The sequence below is a fragment of the Lingula anatina genome, chromosome 7, assembly GCF_051362555.1.
Source record: "Lingula anatina isolate TDL-2025a chromosome 7, LinAna3.0, whole genome shotgun sequence".
Lineage (NCBI taxonomy): Eukaryota > Metazoa > Brachiopoda > Lingulata > Lingulida > Lingulidae > Lingula > Lingula anatina.
In genome coordinates, this window is record NC_141773.1 from 14,452,147 (window position 1) to 14,474,631 (window position 22,485).

The 22,485-nt window shown below is 37.7% G+C and overlaps 1 protein-coding gene across 1 annotated transcript in view; it reads right to left on the reverse strand.

The window, feature by feature from the left end:
* Positions 1-9,940, reverse strand: part of LOC106162534 (sonic hedgehog protein) — a 52,559-nt gene extending 42,619 nt beyond the window's left edge. The window contains exon 1 of the mRNA XM_087017398.1: positions 9,850-9,940. The gene's annotated coding sequence lies outside the window, so the exon portion shown is untranslated. The remainder of the gene's footprint in view (positions 1-9,849) is intronic.
* Positions 9,941-22,485: the final 12,545 nt, after the last annotated feature.

Sequence of the window (22,485 nt, forward strand, 5' to 3'; positions counted from 1 at the left end):
TATCTTTTAGTTGAATGTTTATGTGTATGTCCAAAAATGTATAGGTTGGGAAACAGACCGTACAGAATATCGCAATTGCGAACATATAGACGTATGTGTAATAAGGATGATGTGTTATAAGATAAATATGTCTGTTTTGCGAACGCTTCTCTTTATCACATAGCAAATTTTGTGAGGAATACCTCATTAGCCCGCCTTAGATTAAAGGGATGACGATTCTTCATATGAGATTCAAAATATCACAATAAATACATTGTAAGCAAAATATTAAATTTTACCAATAGCATTTTACCAAACAAAGGGGGCGGTTAATACATGGATATCGCGAGATAAGGCATCGCCAGTGATGGCTAAACCATCTTAAGACATTATTACGAAAACATCCTCTTTTTAAAAAACAATCGACTAACTTTGAATGTCGGTAAAGATTCATTCACCATTGGTAAGTATGGCATGATTGTCGTTTACCCCAGCAAAATTCGTTTTATGGCACTTTTCCCGCCAAAAAGAAGATTTGTCATCCCTTCAACTAAAACGACGTAACGTAGCCTACATATATCGATTATATTGAATATCACTAATATTGATAAGTTCTTCCGCGCTGCGTACCAATGCATCTTTATAGTGCATGCGCCAGACACGTACAACGTTGGCACTTTATATGCAAATAATTGATGTACTAGTGTGAACATCATACAATGATACCATAAATATATCAAACCATAATTCACTTATCGCTGAAAAGTAATAGTCTTCAGTGTCTGCTCTTTGTCAGGGATTCTGTCTTCAACTCGCCTTAGTTTTAACCGCTTCTCTGTCTCCCAGCAGGTCTGCCTTCATAACTGACTGCCTACCTGCTTGTCCAAAGGTCCATCTACCTATCTGGTAGCCTACCTACCAACCAAACTACCTAGCTGCCTGCCTGAATACCTCTCTCCCTCCCTCCCTCCCTGTTAAACTGCCTGTCTGTTTGCTTGCCCAAAGGTCTATCTACCTATCTGTTAACCTACCTACCAAACAAACTACCTAGCTTCCTGCCTGCCTCCCTCCCTGTTTAACTGCCTGCCTGCCTTTGTCCAAAGGTCTACCTATCTGCTAACCTGCCTACCTACCTACCTACCTACCTACCTAACTGCCTGCCTGCCTTTGTCCAAAGGTCTACCTATCTGCTAACCTGCCTACCTACCTACCTACCTACCTACCTACCTGCCTACCTAACTACCTAACTACCTACCTACCTACCTAACTGCCTGCCTGCCTTTGTCCAAAGGTCTACCTATCTGCTAACCTACCTGCCTGCCTGCCTGCCTGCCTACCTACCTACCTACCTACCTACCTACCTACCTACCTACCTACCTACCTACCTACCTACCTACCTACCTAACTGCCTGTCTGCCTTTGTCCCTCCCTCCCTGTTTAACTGCCTGCCTGCCTGCCTTTGTCTAAAGGTCTACCTACCTACCTACCTACCTACCTACCTACCTACCTACCTACCTATCTACCTATCAAAGGTCTATCTACCTATCTTCTAACCTACCTACCTACCTACCTAACTGCCTGTCTGCCTTTGTCCCTCCCTCCCTGTTTAACTGCCTGCCTGCCTGCCTGCCTTTGTCTAAAGGTCTACCTACCTACCTACCTACCTACCTACCTACCTACCTACCTGCCTGCCTGCCTGCCTGCCTGCCTGCCTGCCTGCCTGCCTGCCTGCCTGCCTACCTACCTGCCTACCTACCTACCTACCTACCTACCTAGCTGTCTGCTTGCCTTTGTCCTTCCCTCCCTCCCTGTGTACCTGCCTGTCTGCTTGCTTGCCCAAAGGTCTATTTACCTATCTGCTAACCTACCTACCTACCTACATGTACCTACTGTACCTACTGTACCTACCTGCCTCCCTCCCTCCCTTTAACTGATTTCCTGCTTGTCCGTCTGTTAACTCCCACTAGCTTATCTATTAGTACAGTTGTATCTGCCTTTTTGACTGTCTGTCGATGTGTCTGTCAGTCTGTCTGTCTGTCTGTTTCTCTGTCTGCCCGTCTCTCTGTCTTTTTTTGTCTATGATTAGCTGTCTACCTGTGCCCGGTATGTCGGCCAAATATTCACATACCACATGTCTGTATGATGCGCACCTATTTGTTTGGTGTAACTTGTTCATGGTGCGGGAAGCGCCAACACCGGCAAAAAACACACACTCACACACAGACACACACACACACACACACACACACACACACACGTTTGCCAAAAACCAGAAACAATACGATTAACTGCTTTATTAAAACGCAGTCCTCCTTGCCACTTTGAAAAATCTTCGGCTACGTGCTGCAGCTTGAGTGCTAAACAATAAACGCAGTAGCAGCCGTGGCGGCGTCCAGGTCATTAAGTATATAAATATGAGTGATGACACTCTGTCCGGAGGCATGTTGCACTACAGAGCATGCAAATCATGCCATGAGCACAACTTGGTCGTTTGAGAGCAAGTGAAAGACCAAGATGCCGCAGACTTTGTACTCGTGGTATTTCCACGTCTGAATAGAGGTGATGATCAATAATTAATAGCTCAAGACACGTTAGTTAGGAGAGTTACGAAGAGCCAAGTTTAGTACTTCATCATTGCAAAACGCCAGCGTTTGTTTTATAGACTACGTCCCTCAGCGCTGGAGCTGCATCAATGTCACATTATACAAGTTTATCTTACCATCTCAAACACTAAAAATTAAAACTCACATCATTTGCAAATTCCCTCACTGGGCATAGATTTGACCATAGTACATTCAACGGGGTAGATAGTTACAATGTCCCAGTATGTTATCTCGTAAGGAATTATTTTTTGGTCGATAAATTTTTCAAACCATGCATTAACTGGCTTATTAGGTCTCATAATCTTCCACCCATTATTTTTTTCAATTTTAATTTTCCTTTCTTTCATATTTTAACTTGAAATTGCGATGATCAGTTTCATTCTCTGCAAAACACACGCTAAGTTGACTTAATTATTCATATCTTCCGCACCCCTGTTTGTGCCAGTCACTACTACTCGTCAATACTAAGTAGATATCGCCTATATAAATTTATGTTGCGTGGCTCACACTACCAAGTACAAAATGTCGCAGATGTCAATGCTTTATGACTATCTTTAAACGTTACACGCGCTACTTTGATTGTAATCGTAATCATCTATTTGATGTTTACCAGCTGGTTTAGGGATGCCAACTTTATTTTGTCGCGTTATGACATTAAATGAAACGATCTGCGTGTATCAAACTACTTGTTTATTGGGTTTGTTTATCATATTTCGTTCTTAAAATAATTGAAATGTAGGACGAATATATATTACAAATAATGCAATGATCCGTGTTTATATGATATAATCGATTATTGCAATGCAAATATTGCAAAACCAAAAGGCTATATTCTTTACTATACGACAAATGAACCATTGGTCCAGATATTTAAAACGAAATATTTGATTTATAGTTCTTGTTTGGATAAATATGTGCTTCTTTCTAACAATGACAGAATTTGCCATATTTCGTTCGAATAAAACAACTCATAAGCTAAAAAGTCACAAGATATTCCAAAAAACAAAACTCCTACTTATATCAGTCTCTTGAAGGGCATTTTACCTATGGTATTAAAGTACCTACCTTAAAACCCTCAACGATGACAGTGTCACATCAAAACAGCATTGCCTCCTGTGTTCTCTGGCGCGAGTGCTTCAAGTTTATTGTGGTGCTGGCAACATGCTGCTCGAGAGTAAACTGTCGTGACTTGCCAGCAATGTGGTAGCTTTAGTACAACCGAGGCTGTTGACATTCAACGTGTCTCACGGCACTGCACAATGTGTGCTAGTCCTATACGCAGATTCATCGACGAGTTATTTCAAAGTCACAGCCTGGACTCAAGTGAAGGTACGTGGTTTGCCATAAATTGCTACATACCCAACTTGTGTCACATAAATCGCCCTTGCCTTCTTCACCTTCACTAATAAAGTCATTTTGCAGAATATGTTTTCATGTTGTTTTTTTTTCATTTATTGTTATTGCTTCCAGTTTTGCATTCGAGAAGCAAAGTATAATTTATTGTTAAAAAAATGATACACCATGACGTGTAATACGTCATTGTTTCGTCACTAAAATATTTTTGACACGTCACGACATCATAATGTTACGCCATCTGATGAATTCTGAACGAATCAGCAGTGTATTAATGACATATATTTTCTATATTTGAGCATTAAAATGTCACCCATACCTATGACTGGTTACGAATTATTTACCGACCCTGTGTCGGTAAGAAAAGATACCTAGCCTCAACCCAATGCCAAGTTTTTGACCTTGTGACCTTGGATCAAAGTGAGGTTGTGCAGTCTTTGTGGATTGGTTGCCAAGTTTGTATGGTCGGCATTGCAATAGAGCACCTAACCAATGAGCTGTGATCCCCATCCTCCATATCCCATCGTTTTTATTGATAAGCTTGCTTTGATACGAAATGCAGAAACTCGTAAAGTTTTTCCTTGGAGCTATTGCAGGCAGTCACGTTATTGTGTCAGTAAAAAACGGAGATACAGAATTTTGCTGACGCCAATATATGAATAAATCTAATATGCAAATTAAGGCAAATATATTGCTGTTTATTGATAGTGACATGACTACTTTCAATTCAATTTATGTGATAAAAATGCTACTAAGTTAATCGGCACATCACCTTCTAACGTATGGAGAGAGAGAGAGAGAGAGAGAGAGAGAGAGAGAATGGTGATTAAAAAAAACGCATTAAAACCTGCAACCCAGCCCTCTTCTCAAGGGAACTCTGTTGACGAAGGATACCTCTCAGGTAGGGAACGCCACCTCGCCGCCCCGCAGTATTAACTGATATGTAATTGCTTTCTAAGTGCCATTGTTAAGCATACCAAGTTGAACCACGGCGCGATCATAACGTTCGTGAGAGGAGCTTTCTACGGTGTGCCAGTAGTAAGAATTTTTTTCAAGCAGAGTCATGCTGTGACCTCCGGCTAAGAGAGGGAGATTACCAAAGACAAACAAAACGGATCAAGCTTTAATTACCGGGTAATAAGACCCATCAACTATTAATAATTTTGTATGGCCGGAAGCATGTCTGTGACAGTTTATTCACCGGAAGTTAGGCCGATGACGTAGGATGTGTATTCTAGTGTGTGAAAACTGCGACGAAACTGTAATGTGAACATCAAGGAGACTTTTACTAGAAGGAGATGCCGATGATTCTATTATTTTCCTCATACATAATGAATATACCAAAAGCCTATCAAATATGACTTTCGCTCCACATTTCAGGTCTTTCTTTTTCACAACACACATGAAGCAAATGTCTTCAAACGCTCTCTTTCTCCTTTTAGAACATCAGAATCTCGTATACAAAATATAAGTCATACATACTTATGACATAAACAGAACTTTTTCTAAATATTACGTCAGGGGAATAATATGCGTAGTTTACGCTCCTAATCTCTCTCTTTGCCAAGTTAAAAAATGACAGCAAGTGGGGCTTATGCTGTCTTTACGACGCACAACGTTCAAAGAAGACGTCGGTCATAAATGTCACCAATCCGCCTCCGGTGACAAGCAGGTAAATATTCTGTCCCTTTAAAAGTATTATTAAAATACATCCATCGACTTGGCGTGCCTTAGCTAGCTGTTTATTGTTTGGCGACTTTGACAAAAGTGTTTTATGCTGATGCGCAATCTGTCTCCAAACCGATTGCTACCCGACCAACCGATGCCAAGTAATGAGAATTTTATGGTTTAATTTGAGTTCTAATCATCTTTTGATTTTCTTTCAGCATGCGAGCGTGTTGTTAAAGAGCAAGGGTCAAGCGCGTTGTTTTCATCTTCTACACTTGGCGACTATATATGAAGCTGTTGGTGATCCCTAGAAAAAGTCTGGCCACGCCCGCGATTTGAATCACATGACCAAGCACGTGATCAGGGAAAAGCCAGAGTCATATGACGTAAATACAATTTTAGTTTGCTCAGTGACACGTATAGCTTTTTTTCTATTCAGTGCCAAACATTAAACATAAAACCAACCAATATGAAACTCTTCTCCTATACATAATATGGATTCTTGGTTATCTCAACTACGTATTCAAGCGCTCTGGGATGATCTCTTACACCCAAGTTAAACACATAAACTTAAATGAATACATTGGTACATTGTAACTTTCACGCACACTCGCATACGCGCACAAATACGCAAACACTTACGGATGCACATGAATAACGTGAATGATGAATTGTATATATTATATGCATTTTTACCATATTACCATATTATGGATCTATAGGTTCACAGCTCCTAGTGTGGACTCGATAGATGTCTATTGTAATTGATTCCTAATGTATAAAATTAATCACTTGTCGACAATTTCCAATCACTTTTTTCGTCCTGAATCTACATGTATTTAGGCACCATAATAATTAAGAACAAGAAGAAGAAAGGGAAAAATAGGAAGAACATGCTGTCAAACAATTACTAGAAAAGAGTGAGTATACATGGCTACAATCAAGCAGAAAAAAAGCATTTCAAAAAGACCCAAAATAAGCACAAAGACATGCACACGCACAACTGCATGTGCTAGCATACACATGGACACACACACATACACATAAACATACACATACATACATGCATATACACATATGTACACGAACCACACGTATGCACACACACACACACGCACACACACACAGTGAACGTAACACAAATGATTCCCGCTTTAATGATTAACATCAACTAAAATAGCAAACACAATTTGTTGTGATCATAATGGTACTATTAATAATAGCAACATCACCGTCAAATAATAACACATTCTGTCATTATGTAACTGTACAAACAACCATCGCATATTAATATCCCCAATTTCGTCTTAAATACATCATCAAAAAATATGCCCCATCAATATGTCAAATTATTGCCAAAATCCCCACGCCATGCGAGCAATATATCACTGAAATGGTGCTCCTTGTCTCTTTCAACATCAAAATTACATTAAGATGACATTATCGTTAAGGAGATATACGATAGTCCTGACGTGGATGTTTATCACGGCTTAATTCCGATCCCTTGTCCCCATTATTCTCTGTTTTATTTCGTCCGAAGTACACCCCAGAGCACCCCAAGAAGCCGGCTGGAGTGAACCGCCAGCAGAACGGTTTTTATTTCCGTGGCCGTCACAGTCTTTGAATGGGTTGCGTTTGCCAGCACATGCTGGAAATTTTGGGTCACAAACCCAATGAGCAAGCCCGATTTTAAGACAAATGGCCCATGAATGGAGATGAGGGTCGAAAAACATGAAAATGCAATTAATTAAGGACGTAAAGATGTTCTGGCTCTTGGATGTGCGCGTCATGGCGACTGGCGACACCATATACATCGCAGTTGGAAGAAGTGGCCTAAATTTCATCTAGTTATAAGACATTGCCTAGCTGCAAGTCAGACTATTGTTGTTGCTATCTTTCAAGAATTCCACTTATATATATGCACAGGTCAATGATGGTGAAAGTCACGTTCAAGTTTAAAAACGTTTAGGCCCGAATAAATGAATGTACGTGTATGTATAGTTAGTTCAAAATCGGGAATAAAAGAGGAAATGTCCAGGCAGACTGACAAACAAACAATTATGCAAGTAGCTAATCAAATGAAAAAAATAGTTATATACACTTCCATTAGTTCTAATTCAATCAGAACAAATAACCTAAATACAGGATATCAACAATGATTATCATACCAAAATTGTCTAATTTGAATACATAATTCTTGTTTGTAATTTAAAAGTCATCCAGTAAGAAGAAACAATATAGACGAAGGTGATTTAAAGCTACTTCATACAGCTCAACAAATAATTTCGAATCTTTGCTCCTGGATCTTTGATGCTACACACTTCTTGATAGATAGAGTAATGGAATTTTTCTAAAACATAGAAAATACATACACAAATGAAAGTATTAGTAAATCTTTAGACCGCTTTATTGAAATGGACTATGTATTATTATTATTATTATCATCTGTAAGCCATATACCTACAGTCGCATATCAGAGTCTTTCTTTTTCATTCGAATTCATCTTCCCTTTTTGCCAACCAAATAACACACCTCGTCGAGTGAACATTTCAAGTTTTTTTTCTCTAAAACGACCGCTATTGCAATTTAGGTAGCCATATACCATACTTGCAAAACTACTGCTTTCGCCAACCATACAGAAAAAGAAGTTTTGCAGAATAATTTCTCTGTCTCATTATTCCGAGGTACGTGTAGCTAACTCATAATTTCAGTCTTCTCTTCATCTATGCGGTAGCTTCAAGGTGAAGAGACACCAAAGATTAACGTAGTTCATCTCAAAGTAATGTGCAATCTCCGTGTCAAACGAAAAGCGTAAATGTCTCTTTCCCTTCTTTGCCTGCTTTAACGTAGATGTTTCCTTTCTTCAACTTTCATTGGGTTATCAATCTTGCGGCTCGGGCCACGTGATAATTATATCGTCTGCTCAGTATGTTTGTCATCAAAGAGGCGCCTTCTATATAGTTGTTTGTATTTACAGACACAGTAGTTTGCTGCGGCGAGCACTGACAAGACGAACCTCGCTGACATAATTCTCTTCAGCTCTGTTCTCACAGGGCTATTTTGGACCGAACGCCGTCCCAAATGCCGTCATATATGATAATATTGGATCTCAGAAAGGTGTTTTTGCCTGACTCTTTTAGAGTGAGGTGTAAACACCGCAAAGTAAGCCATAATATTCACTTGGCTACTGAAACTATGACACCGGCTAAATTTGACGGCGTATAGACCTCCCGGACCCACCCACTCTCCACCCTCTTACTTTACCCCTGTGTGATCCCACCCTCTAAAGAAATAAAGAGTAAAAAAAACACACACAATGGACATTTTTTAAAAATATATTTTTACAATGTCCATTAAAACTTAAAAGTACAATTGCTCCTATGCTAATTCCGTCGAAAAAATACGACTTTTCAACTATTAGCCAGTAAAGGTTAATGGTATCCAAGATTTACAGTGGATTTGGAAGCTACGCCATTAATCTTTTTCTCCAATACTTTGGTATTAATTGTCTGGTCGACACTAGTAGCTACATGTACTTGTTTAGTGGGTTTTAGCTAGATCACAGCTTTGGTACTGTGTCAAATATATATATATAGGAAATAAGCACACCACGTCCAATAGTCACAATCCACTGTGACAAACGGAAATAATCACGGAGAATACCTTTTCATTTTAAAGCAAATATATGTTGTTGTTGTTGCCTCTATCACGCGTGAAATATCGAGAATGTGAATTACAGTACGAAGTATTTCAGTGATATTCAAAATCCAGCTCAGTTGGGAAATCAAAAATAAATAAGATTCACTGAAACCTTCAAGCAATACAAGTGTATATAACATTCCCCGCTCAATCAATAACGCATTATTAGAGTAGTGCATTTATAAATGGGAAACATAAAAACGCTCGTTTGGATTTTCTTATGAATGTGCTTTAACAATTCATTTTATATGACCAGAGAATATCTTTACAGTTTGCGTTTTGCGTGCCAGTCTATTTATTATCTCAGAAGTAACTATCTTATACCCAGTACAAGCATTACAAGCAATGTAAGTTTTTTTTAATTAACCAATAAAATGTGATTCACGGGGCTGGTGACTAAAATAAACCTACACTGGTGGATAAATTACTTAGCTTAAAAAAATAGACCTTAAGTAAAAACAAAACCATAGTAATATATATAATAATGCCCATTTGCCACCGTGCGACAACGAGGCGCTATGATGTAAAATATAGATGTCTTTCCTACCTAAGTGTGATCCTCAAATTGTACGTATTTCTTTCGTGCTTTTCAGAGTCGGAATTGTCATCAGCAAGCTCAGTGATTTCAAGTACTCTCACTTCTACCACTTGTCTTCCCCGAGCAGTATAAAACCTCTTCTCCACAATCAATTAATTTTTATCTGTTAAAATCTAATGTCCGTCATTATTAATATTTTGTGTCAGGAGCCCACGTGTTATAAAGACAAATTGGCTCATGGTTTCAGATAATAGGAGGGTTGCCGGAACAAAGTAGGTTTAATGGCATTTAAAATTCTTTCTTTGTTGAGTAGGGTTATTTCAAGCCCATCATTCATCTGAGCTATCAGCGAGATAGGGGTATTTTTGAGATCGTTTTCTTACCTACAGGTGGCTTGTGGCCTTCGGGTGGAAATGGTTTGTGTTTTCTCATATGTATATATTTTGTTTACCTCTTACGACTGAATCATACCGAGTTTTGATGTACGTGCGTTACAGCGTGCACGCACATGCACGTTTGTAAAAGAACAGGGCATGCTCGCGGGGTAAGTCTCGCGCAGAAAGCTAAGATTTTGAACCCAATTTTCTTTAACATTACAGAAGAATTTACTTCCTTCACAAATACATTCGAATGCATCAAACTTTTTCATTGCTGAAGAATGTAATTACACTTTTTCACGCGCTCTTCAAAGGATCAGAATTTCGTTAGTTTCAACTATTAACACAGTGGCGAATTTTTTCAAACGCTGTCACACACACTTAATGTAACTTAAATTAAACTATTCCATGTAATCGGTTCTCACTCTCCGTGATGAAGAGCCATTGCGAGTGAAAGTCGTAACCGTATCGACTATCTCCGGAATTAATCTCTTAATCTTCTACCTGCATCAGTGATGTTATCTTTTCATGAGGCCATATGGCACATCCGCATATTACCTCCCCCCCCCCCCAACACACACACACACACACACACACACACACACACACACACACACACCCCTTTTCACAGTTTATTACATATTCTAAATTTATTCTCAACTGTTTGTCTATCCTTTTCTTCTATGTTGGGCTGTCAGCTCTACTCATTGAGACGTATTCTACGCATATTTTAGCATTGATTCCCTTTTTCTCCAGATGTAATCCCACTGTTTATATATTCCTGCTCAAGGAATAAATACTGCAAATGAATTTATTTTATTTTCTTATGTTTTGTCTATATTTCATCTACATAATAGATGGTAGTTACGAGAGACCTAGCGTGTGGAAAATAAGGAAATTGTTTACTTCATAACTGACAAGACTGTACTGAAAAAAATAAACAAACAAACATGTAGCCCATTGAATCCAACGATCACCAAAACAATCGATTTGAAAAGAGAGCATTTGGCCAGTGAATACATCAAGCAGGAGGAAACAAGCAAGTGTTTGCGTCATGTTAAATATATATTTATACACTGTGTATTAAAAGTTATCCACATACATCGATATTGATTGCTTCCATTGGGAATTCTTTCTTGTGCTTCACAGTCCATTTATTGCATGGTCCAGCTGGCTAAACATGTCGCCGGACAGTGCACCACAAATAAAAAAAATGGTGCCATCACTTTATAAAATTGTGAACTTTGTAAATAAACTTTTTTTCTGAAGCACGTTCAAACTATAGGTCTAATTACAGTCATTTGTTTTCCAACCATACGTTTAACCTTACTGCGGAGACATGTATACGTAAGCATTACCATTTATCGACTTCAGTTTGTTTTTTTGAAGAATAACATGTAAGAATACGGCTTATTTATAGTAATTCATAGAAACGTATTAACCCCGGCAGTTGTCTATCCTTGTTTCCACTACGGCAGCATGCTAAATATAATTGTCTTCTTCATATCATCGTTCATTGCATGCCGACACTTCACGCTCAACGGAAACTGGAGAGGCAATTAATAAAGAAAGCTTCGTCATTGACAAAGACTCAATTATGGCGGGATCCTTTTGTATCGACGTTCACATTATGATCGCTTAATTGACTTGGGATAAACATATCAACATTATCGTACAAAGCGTTCAATACTCTGCTCTTCAAGGTCTATTAACATTCCTTGTGTTTGGGCTTCTCTCTTTCTCTACGTCTTTTAAGATTAAAATCTCTTAAGGCCTGCTCTGTTACATGCAATAAATGCCCGGTAGAACTTTATGGGGCATTATCTGCAAATAACATTCAGTTAACACAATCTGACTTCAAGATAAAGGCACTCTTATTACCAGTTAATTCATAAAGATGTAATACAATGAAGGAAAACGATTTATCTTGGTGTTGTTGTGCTTAATACCTTTATACATTGTTTTACACGCCAATTTTTTTTTTAATCAAGTGGTCACCGTTTGGTGTTGAATATTTATTTATTTATTTATTTATTTATTTATTTATTTATTTTAGCACACGTATGCACAGTTTTGGTTCACTTTTACGATAAATGTGGGAAAATGTGGAAAACAGAAGGACATTTCATTATTAGACTTTCTGGTACGTCACTCTCTCTCAATATTTAGATCTTTCTTAGCCTGTAAAAAGCTTCATATACCACGATGCGAGCAGGCCTTCGACGTTCGTCAATAAATCAATCAGATGTATATGACTTAATTGTCCTGTGCTTTAATTAAACCTGTTAGCATTTTAATGAAACACTATTTTTCCTCTGCAAATAAAGCTTGGGTTGTTTCAATTTATTATTCTGAAAGTGTCTGTTACATTTAATTACTCTGGATGTGAACCAAACTAGAATCAATTGCACATAGTCTCTAGAGCGACGAGTCTGCCAGGTTTAATCTAAAGTCCAGCCTAATGTGCCTTTAACATTTCCATGAGTTCAGCCACACTGTTTTTCTCGCTATTGCCATTAAGCGCATGGACGTCTACTAACATTTTTAACATTTAAAAAAAAGCAGAACGCACATGAACATACAATTACCAAGATATGCATGGGCATGCGCGCACACATATATACTTACAAGCACATAGGCGCAAAAGCATTTAGGCGAATACATGTCTCAAACAAGTATATGTAAAATATATATGCTCTCACATGCACGTTTTACTCACTTTAAAAATTCAATCAGCACTAGTTTTGTTTTTTGACGTACCTCCTACATATATAACGTTGTAAAAATTATGATAATATTCTGTATAGAGCAGTTAATTGAGCGACTTTAGTTTGCTTGTTACTGAATACTAAAAAAGGGGGTAATACATCCTACTGACAGTAAACTAAACATAAAATCAACTTCCTTTCCTGGTCCAAATATTGTATCAGAAATATCAAACTATCATAGAATCACAATATAAGTTTTCAGTCAGCAACAGAAAACCAAACTCTGTTTCCTATTGCACCAAGTATTTGGGCAAGTGAAACTTTCTGACAATTTTTGGGAGGAACATAAGTTACATAGTATTAACCACGACGCAAAGCCCCTCGAGTTACAGTTTAAATATTTATAAAAAACATCGTTACGTCATATATAATTTACCATGACTGAATCACTACAAAATATATCGGAACGCGATAAAATTCTAAATTAAATGACCCGGAACATACGTTAAGCAGAACATACGTTACAATTCAGGCTCCTTACATAATGTATTTACATGGTAAAAAATTAGAAATTAAATTAACATTGTGGATTTTTGATCTAAACACATAAATGTGTTTTAAAAAGTTCAATACAACTTTGAATTCATTCCATTTTACTTTTTGACACTTCAGCATGTGATATGCACCTCTATATTGGGTTTGGGTGGTGCACGTGGCTTTCTACATCGACGTCGTCTAAAGTAAATGAGGTTGTGTTTAGATTGAAATCGTTGGTCTTCCACCAACTAACCCAAAATATTAAGCATGCATTATACCATACCACCCCCAGCAGATGATCACACCAAAGTCACGATCCTTGGTGGAATCCGAAAAAAAAAATCCAGAGGCTACTTTTACCAAGGGGCGAACGGTACGATGTGCTTATTTAAAAATAAGCACGGTGTCCTTTTCTTTCTGAAGCATTCTTAATAGCCAGGGAAAACGTTTAATTCTGCTAGACGTCTTGGATTTATTTATGGTTTAATCATATATTCATCCGCGTTTTCTAAATCACCGCTTTCTACATATGAAATGCCTTAGTAATGATACTTAAGTATCGATGTAATCCAATTACCCATTACAGGACGAGTACATCAAGCCAGATCAGACAGACGAGATTGCAAATTGACTTTTCCCAGTGTCTCTGCTGTCTGGCCTTCTGAGCTAAATAAGGTCCCTAATAGATAACTTAATGTCTGGATTAGAACTTGCGCGAGTTTCCTGGAATGCCGATGTTTGCATTCAAGGTTATAACTCAAGAGCCTTGGCTTTTGACATATATTGTTTGGGTAGCGATTTTATCGGGATTCCGACTACCGCATTTATAAATTAATCTTTTTTTTTTACAGAGACAATCGTTTGCTTTACCCCGCGTACGTCAAAGTATCTGTCTATTTTTGAGGTACATGTGTATTAAATTACACTTTGCATAACTGCCTTTCCTGTCAGAAAGGTAATGCCTTAACCTTGGAGAGAACTGACGTATATTGTTAACCACCACAACAGACATCTCTATCCTGCTAGCGAATATGGGATATTTCCTTCTACGGTTAAAGAGGCCCCTGGGTCTAGCTATCTAATACGATTGCTCACAGAGACACTCACTTTATGTATTTGGTATGCATTTCAAATTAGTTGACATTTGTATATCGGTATGAAATGGATACTAATTAAGGTCGACCGGGTCATACGTTCAGAATAGTACTTAATTGTATGTCTGACGGCTACTGATATATATACAAAGATGAGGAACATATCCAGATAGGGCCTCTCCAAGCAATCAAATCCTCAAAATGAGTTTAAGTTGGGGACGTACGTCTGTTAATGGTTTACGCTTATGAAAGTTCATCTTTGGAATAAGGTCGTAGATAATTATTGACTGGTATGGTTAGCTCAGTTAAAAGAAAACAACCAGGAATAGCCATGTATGGGTTACTTAATTGAGGCAAAAATAAGAAATAGAGGATTATTAATAGCTAATCAATTATTTCTTTGTGGCAATTAGAATGTTAAACTGGCACATGTAGATAGATAAGGTTGTTTCACGTAAAACCAATTTCATTGCATGCAAATGGACTCCATAATCGGACTAGAAATTGTGTATTTAAAAAAAAAGGTTTAATCTGCATGTTGAAACAATTCCAGTCGTGTGTGCCTTACAGATGTCAAACATCAGATGTGTGCCGCTGGTCGTGTAATGTGCGCAAATGTATGCGTATTATAGGTTATCGTATGCCATTCATTGTATTATATAAACCTAAGGTCGCAGGTCTTTGTAAAAAATAATTCTAGAACCAATAAAGTTTGATTGATTTACAGACACAAGATTTTGATTAAGAAGGGCACTTACCTGGTGTTAATTCGTTCCGAGCTGCTGCAAAAAACAACATACAGTTGGTTGACAGTTAGAGGTTTTGATGTTCTTAGCGTTTCCGCGATGTTAACCGTTGTAGTTGAACCCTCAAATTTGAATACCTTATCACTTTTATGTTGCCCATCGTCTCTTAACTCTTACCACGAAGAATTTGAACCGAAATTTAGATTTATACGCGTTTTTCCCCGTAATGTGAATAAGCAACATAATGTCTCTTAGAGAAAAGAAGTGTTTGCTATGAAACTAACCGTTTTAATAACAACGTGGGCATAATATTGGCTGTTTTGTACATCACTCCTTTGTGCTTTATAAGCCTTTGACCACAAAAGACATGCTTAAACCATCTCCTGATTATCGGTTAGGCTTACAGTAATTCCCACCTTCTCCGAAGGAATCATTTGGTCATTTACATAATCCGTAACAATTGGAAATTGATATGTCCGATAATCCGACGAAATTCATTCATATGCACTCTATCTCAAAACGCATGCTTCCGTCTTTGTTCTGCGCCATGATCGCTCTTCCGTGTTACGCCATGCAACACAATAGAAAATTCATCTCTCGTCTATATTTCCGCTCCATCGATAGACGCAAGAAATGATAAAATCGCCCTTTTAAGCCCCAGGGGGAATTTCCTTTTGAATAAGTTTGTCTGTGTCCTTGTTTACTATCTAAGACCTCAAGGCTGTGAAATAGCAGACGAGGATTTTATTCTTATCGTCGTCTGCGATTATAAAAGACCGCGAGGACGATAGTCTGCCAACAGAACATGGCTGGTTTCGATTGAAAAGTGAATCTGCTTTATGAGTTTGCACTGAAAGTCGTACAAACTTTTTATTTGATTTGTCTCTTTCATGAATATGTGTGGCAATTGCAAGCTGTGTCTGTCCTTGTAGAATAGTAGTTTTTCACTTTACAGGAAGCTGCGGGGTTATAAGATTTGGAATCCAATATCTCAATTTCTTTGGAGGTTACCACGAAGGATATTAAGTTATAGTACCATGCTCTTCAAGCCAGCCAAATGAAACTGATGTCAATAATGGATTCAAAAACATTGTGACTCCAAGCTGTGAAACAGTTCCGTAATCCCCTTTGTAACTATACATCTTTGTACACTATATCAACCCCGGGTATTCTTGACGCCAAACGGTGGGCAAAGGCTATGGTCTGTCTGTTCCATCCTAAAAGGCATATCAGTCAAAAATCCCTCTTTGTCCATGTATATTGTTTCCCGGAGACATCCAACTAAGGCTTTGTTCGAAGCTTGGACCCTCTAAACAAGCTTGGCGCTAAAACACATTATCTTAGGAAAGCCTTCCTAGAGAGCAGTATGAGTCAAATATCGTTAACAAGAAATGCTCATTAGGCTGTCAACGGGGCATCTTCTCAATTATGGTTCTCAGAAACAGGGGGCCTATGGGGATTTCGTTTGTAGCCAAAGAATCAATTGGCAAAAACTGCCGGAGAGATGCTTTATTTCAGAGATCTACATTTATACGTTGCATTCAATATTCACTGAATTTAAGTCAAATACACCCTTGTGTATCGACCTATCCTAGAGCATTGAAGTAATACGCTTGAGTCTATTTCATGGGGACTAGCAAATGAGCCAGATATTTTAGAACTTCGAAAAAACCATTCATTACGTATGACATACTGCAACGACTATTTTAGAGCATGAGGAACAGTCAGTTTCGTGAAATACATGTATCTGTGAAGAACAACCAAGCACATTCAAATGACGTACTGGTAGGCAAAAGAAAATTTTGAAAAGTTGGAAGTACATGCAATATGTAAAAAGACAGCAATAGAAAGCTATTTAACATGACGGCTTTCTTCAAAGTGATGTTTTAAAAGAGATATAAACCTTAAGGGCCATTTTAATTGTTTACAAACACATTCATTGCTAAATAAAGCCATCTAACTGCCTAAAGTACGTTTTTTTTTGTGTGTGTGAAAAGAAAAAATCATCAATCATCTAATTGGCAAAAGTATAAAACATGAATATTAAACTTCTGATACTATGACGTTAGAATTGTGAAATCAAATGACCTATAAAGTGACGTCATTCCTTATTAAAGTAGGATATAAAGACGAATGCTCCGCGGAACCTATGCGTACATTCTGTTTCCTTATGCCCATTGTCATGACGACAGTAGGTACAATCCTTTTCCGGCTCATCGTTATCTGAATTTGCCAACCCGGGAATTTTACTAAACTGCATAGTCGCAATGTCCCGTTTATATAGCACCGTGTCTTTCATATTGGCGTCATTATTTATTGAGGCCCAAATCGAGGAATGATCAATTTGATACAGTTCTACAGGTAGACCCCTTTCCCATAGACACCATGGGTCTGAGTGGATCGCCCGCCTCTCTCTGATTGCAATCAGCTTAACTGAATGGCATGCCTCCTCTGGTTTCCAACAGTTTCGTACTGGTTCATTGTACAATCACAAGCTTTTCTGTATTCTCCTCAACGCTAGGAGAAGGCGTGTTAATCGATTATACTGATTGCAATCAGCGAGAGTCCCCTCAGACTTGGGTCGATCCATGTAGACTTATGGTGTAATGGGGTCCTTGTTGCACAGGGCAGAGGTTGATATATCTTTGCTTATGCCGATCTTTCAGTATGACACGAGTTGTTCAAATGACCTTGACCTAGGCTTCCGGATATATAAGGTGACGGCATGCTGAGATACTCGACATTTTTGCTCAACTTTGTATTCCATTGTGAAACCCAAGTGGAAATACTTAACTAATAATAATAATAATAATAATTTTTTTTTCAGTAATTGCAACCTAAAGGTCTAAGCTGTTCAATAAAGTATATCGAGATGTTTTTCAGTCTTCAGCGAGGATCAGTTTAATAGAATAACAACAACTTAAATTCACCATGTACATTAATGTCTTTATTAATATTTATTTACAGATCAGTCCTCGAAAACAATAACAAGGAAACATTTTCTTTTGTCATGAATACCGCAGTGCATAGACAATGTAGGACAAGAAATATCGATTTCACTTCACGAATATTAAAAAATATATATATATAAATAATCATCAAAGAAATGTTATCCTCACATAAGGTAAACATATGAATTGCTTCATAAATAATCAAAAGAAATAAGTTGCGAGTGGATGGATGACATAATGCGACAAAATTTAAAACAAGATGTAGGCATGGATGGAATATGAACAAATATAAGTCTAACATAAGAATATTCAAGTTAAATAATATAAGCATATAACAATAATGAACCTGTTGTACAGCGTGCAGATGTGCGTGCAAAATTGTATTTTTTCTGTCACACATCATGTCGCTTCATTATACACCTACATGTATCACATTCCGTCCTTTCGTTAAACCCCCTTTACACTGGACGGAGTCTTTTCTGAATTCTTTGTGCAATCATGAAACTGACATTGCTGTGGTCGTAGAAAGGAGACACAAGCATCGCTTTAGTTGCAAAATGACAGCTCAATGACCGGCCAGCTGTCCTCACGTAAATGTATTATATTTTTATTCTCAAACGGGGCCGAACTACGGGACTCAGAAAGGATGCCGTCCAGTGTAAAGGGGGCTTTGCAATGTGATGTTCCATTTAAACTAAACTTTCGTATTGCAGCCACTTGCTATTAAGTCACCGCTCATTCAAAGCACAATCATTCACCACAGAATATTATGTAGTTACACGTTGCTTCATATTACTTTACGAATTCGTACACAAAACAACCATTGTGCGGGGGTTCCAATGCGATTGCTTGTGTGCCTTGGTAGCTGTCTCACCTACCGCATTTGACCAGCGCCCCACTGCATATAGCTAACACATTTCTGTTTCCATTAAAACCGTACTGAGTATTTGTTCTTTCAGTATAGCAGCACTCATATTGTCTTCAAAACCAACTTTTGTGGAAATCGACTGCTTAATTTTTCTCTGCTTGCACTTGGCACATATTATAAACTCTGTTCACCACATTTGTGATCTCGCTTGTTTTTTTTTAGCATCTTGATGTATTGTAACTCAATGAACAATGCTCAATCATGGGCGCATGTACAGTCTGCATTTAGGAGTTAAATAAGAAAATACATCTATCATCGGCATTTATCCGCCGTTTTCAGGGATTCCCGAAAATACAATGAGTTTTTATGGATATGTATATGCAAGAAGGTATGGTTGTTTTTTATATTTACTTGTCATGCAGAATCATGCCTAAAAAACTTTGCTACCTGACAAGGATCATATATAGTTTCTTACTTTTCTCTCACAATTTTTATTCTTTATAACACGTAAAACAACTGGATCTATCTACTTCTTTGATAAAAAAATATTTCATAGTTTAGGACGGAAAAATTCATTTCGCGGTGGAAACTCCAATAAATAATAAAAATAATTATTATGATGATGATAAATAAATAAATAAATAAATAAATAAATAAATAAATAAATAAATAAATAAATAACTTTTGATGAAATTTTGTCATAACAGACTAGCGTGGGATCATTTCATTCCAGGAATTATTTTTAAAATAATAAATTCAGCGCCTGACTCCGTTCGTTGTGCCATGGTCGAGGGAACGCTGAAATGCAGAGTCCAGATCCCATTGATATGTACATTTTAACCCAGTTACGTCACGCTAACCCTAACCTGTACGGCTGTAATGGAGAGCTGGGCGTTTGTTAAAAGGGTACTCATTTTCAACACAGGTTTGCAAAAGCCATTGCTTTAACCGTTCTGAATCACAATGCAAATAACTATGGGTAAACAGTATTGCGCGTCAGACCTTAACCGCTTTAGAAATTATTACGTAAGAGGGGTCATTTCAGAATATTGATGGGGCACAGCCCCATTGTACTCAGCGTAGTCGCGTGTTACAAAACAAACACATTATTTTCACATTTTCGCCGCAAGAGTACACAAATCGGTAACACGGTGCACTCCGCCACGCGATCTTTAGTTTATCGTCAACCACCAGGTAGAATCTACCTATTCGTTGGCCACGTGACAGGTCTCCTAAGTATTACCACCTTTTATTAGGTAAAAAGAGCGTTTATTATTCACGTCGAAGTCGGCACGCTGATTACATTCATATGGGATTTATTACAAACTGTAGATCCAAGACGGATCGATTTGTTTCTTGTTTCTAGATACATATTTGATATTTGTAGAAGAGCGGCGTTTACATAATATGTATCTGAAATGGCCTGCCTTCTGTTTTTGTTTACATAACCCATCCGACTGCCCAAAGAAATAATTATAGTATATATAAATATACATATGCTGTATTTACTTGGGACTGCATATAGCCAATATAAGTCTTTGCGCAGTATGTTTAGAGCTCGATGGAATGCTGTTGTATAAAAAAAAAGAAAAGAAAAAAAAAACGCGCTGGGATATTTGCCCTGGCAGTTAAAATGCACAGACTGACAGTAAGGGTTAGCAAGACTCGTGTTAACAGCGGTAACCCCCGTTAAGTTGCCGTCTCATAAATATTGACCGGATCGTTATCCTTTGCAGAATAGCGATGGGTGTTTTCTCTCTCTGTCTCTCTTACCAATTAGGAAGCTACATGTACGGTGTACTAGACTAAACGTTGTTTTAACAAATTGGGATATCAAGTTTCTAATCGTGCCATAATGTCTTTAAACATTCACTACTGAACGATGTCCATGTATTTTACCTTCTATTGTAAAAATATAGTCAGAAAATAGCAAAACTGCTTGCCGCAGTTGGAACAAGCATCAGTAATTCTCTCAGTAGCGATGATGATGAAAGTTATGTTCAATTATTAACTACTAGTGACAAAAAACATCATAACTGACCCCAGCAAATGCGTTAAATATTGCTTCAATGACAGCGATGATGACTTATCAGTTTGTCGATAGCCTTAATAGTAAGCGTTATTCTATTACATCTGTTAATTTCTTTGGTAAAATGCCAATTGCGTTGTAAAAATCACAATTTATGTGGTCCAGTCACTAACAATAAAACAAACATCAAATACCTGTGTTTACCTTTTCCAATCGAGGCAAAAATGACAAAATTTAATCGATGGCACTTTTGCAACAGCGCTACTTTTTATTTGGAGATACCTCATTTAATTCTGTAACAAATATATCAGATTAAGAAAGCATAGTTTGACATTACAAACAGCTGTGGGGAATAAAGCTGCAATGAATGCACATGTACAGATAAAGAACGCAAAAAATGACGGACGTGCAAAAGGTTGAACAGTTTAAGCATAAACATTAGTTTCTAACGTAGCCTGCATCCGAGTCCGTTTAAGATCTACTACCTACGGGCGACTCCGTGTAAGTTAAACGTGAACATTTTGCCACAGTTTTATGCAGACTCGGCAGAACCTGCCCCCTCCCCCCCCCCCCCCCCCCCACACACACACACACACACATGTATACCAATGCCTATTCCAAAGCATTTTAAGACACACATTGACACACAATACCTTCATAAAGGAAATTTAATTTGTCCTGGAAATATCAGCATTTTTTCTTATAGGCTCAAAGGTGTGCTTTATCCAAACCCGTTTAGAGAATGACGGTCCATAAACCCATTTTATTTAGTTCTTTTTTTTTTCACATTTTGTGTCACTCTCGTAATGGTGAGAGAATTTAAACCTGCGAATTTTTTTCACTGGACATGACGTGATAAATTAGAATAAAGAACCTGAAAACGGTAAATTTTAACGGTATTAGATAGGGTATATGCCTCAGTGATAAAGGGATCTTGGAAATTACCAAGTTCTTTTTAATGAAAGTCTAATGGTTATGGCAAAATTTAATTAAACTAATAGCATTGCCACAATTAATGCCATTAACATCGTCAAAATCATCTTCATTTCTATTTTCATTATCATCATTGTAATCAATTAAGATAATTTATCATTATTAAAAGGGAAGGGTGCACGCAATTATAAACCACAATACGCACGTTACATCCCTGATGGCAGTTTGATGAGCACAATAACTAAACTACGGTACATGTACTGTAGATAGTGATCTATTTAGGACTAAGGACTTTTGTATAGCAAGCAAAAGGGTTTATAATAGAAATTTTGATGATATTTTGATTAGTAGATTATAAGTAGGCCTATATAAGGTTCCATTCTATTTGGTCTTTTTGGTCTT